The sequence below is a fragment of the Chrysochloris asiatica genome, unplaced genomic scaffold (assembly GCF_000296735.1).
Source record: "Chrysochloris asiatica unplaced genomic scaffold, ChrAsi1.0 scaffold00147, whole genome shotgun sequence".
Lineage (NCBI taxonomy): Eukaryota > Metazoa > Chordata > Mammalia > Afrosoricida > Chrysochloridae > Chrysochloris > Chrysochloris asiatica.
The window spans coordinates 3,347,621-3,349,113 of record NW_006408665.1 but is presented as its reverse complement, the minus strand read 5'-3'; positions in this window follow the sequence as shown (position 1 = coordinate 3,349,113).

Below are 1,493 nucleotides of genomic sequence, written 5' to 3'. Positions count from 1 at the left end.
CCTAGTCTGTCTTTGTCTGGAAGCTCATCTGAAACCTGTCCACCATGGGTGAGCCTGCTGGTATTTAAAATACTGGTGGCATAGGTTCCAGAATCACAACAACCCACAAGCCACCACAGTACGACAAACTGACAGATGAGTGGTGGCCATTTGGTTTTAAGTGGAAACGGTCACCTTAAATTTTGAGGAGATCTGTGTGCATGCATAGTAGAACCCTCCAGGGGAGGGGGTGGAGTGTCCATTCACTTAGGCATCCTCTCTAGTCACCAGAATTGAAGTGGGCAGACAGCGAGAGACCAATGAACAGATTAAAAAAAAAAAAAAAAAAGAATGTCCACACCTGTATCTTCCTGGTTCTGTCAGGCATTCGTGGCTGTTTTGATCCTTCCCCTGCTTGGTCTCAAGATGGCGGCTCCGGGAGCAGCTGAGTGTTTTGAATTAGAAAGCAATGGATTTCTTGACTCTGCTACAAATTTCCCTAGCTGTAAACCTTCTAAGTTTCTAAATATTCCTTTATACGTACGTGGTTCAGAGTTCTAGCACCATCCCCTGAGCCTTCTTGGTCCAGTATTCTGTGTTGTTGTGGACAGAGCTCTTTACTGCATGTCTACCCTATCCACCATCTTGAAATACCACACACACACATACACACACACATGCATATATAGACTTTATTGCCTAGTGGGCATGCCATGACATGAAATTAACAAGGAGGACTCGTGTGATGGTCTAAGATAAGCACTGGACTATTAGCCACAAGGTTGGTGGCTCAAGTCCACCAGCTGCTCTTTGGGAATGCTATACAGGGTTGCTGTGAGTCAGAACTGACTTGACAACACTTAACAATAACAACAATGTGTATTTAAGCACTTAACAATAACAACAATGTGTATTTAAACAGGGATAACCTTAGGAAGTGTAGCTTCCTAGGATCAGAGTAATTCCTAAAGAGAGTCAGCTATGAGTCACCAGAAGCCAAAATTCCTACAATTTGAGGAAATGAGTCATTCAGCATTGAAGGCAGGGATCAGGATCATTACAATGATGTTACTATTTTGATCAAAATAATTTAAGTAGATTGCATACACACAAATAAAAATGCCAATTAGAACTAAACTCCAAACCCATTGCCATGAATGGAGTGCAGTCGATTCTGACATTGTAGGAGAGAGTACAACTGCTCCCAGAGGGTTTCCAAGGTTGTAGTCTTTAAGGAAGTGCTGTACCTCATCTTTCTCCTGAGGAGCAGCTGGTAGGTTCAAACCTTGGAACTTTCAGTTAGCAGTTCACTGCTTAACACCTGTACCACCAGGGTTCTTTAAAAAGAACACAGATCCTTTAAATCAAGTAAACTAGATATACAAATGCATTATTAAGTCTGTGACATGTTGCCTTTTATAATTTTTCCCCTCTCTGAATAGAGAGTTGAAGCAGTACCATTATAAGCTTTGGTTGGTTGGTTATGTGCCAGGAGTCGGTTCCAACTCAGCGAC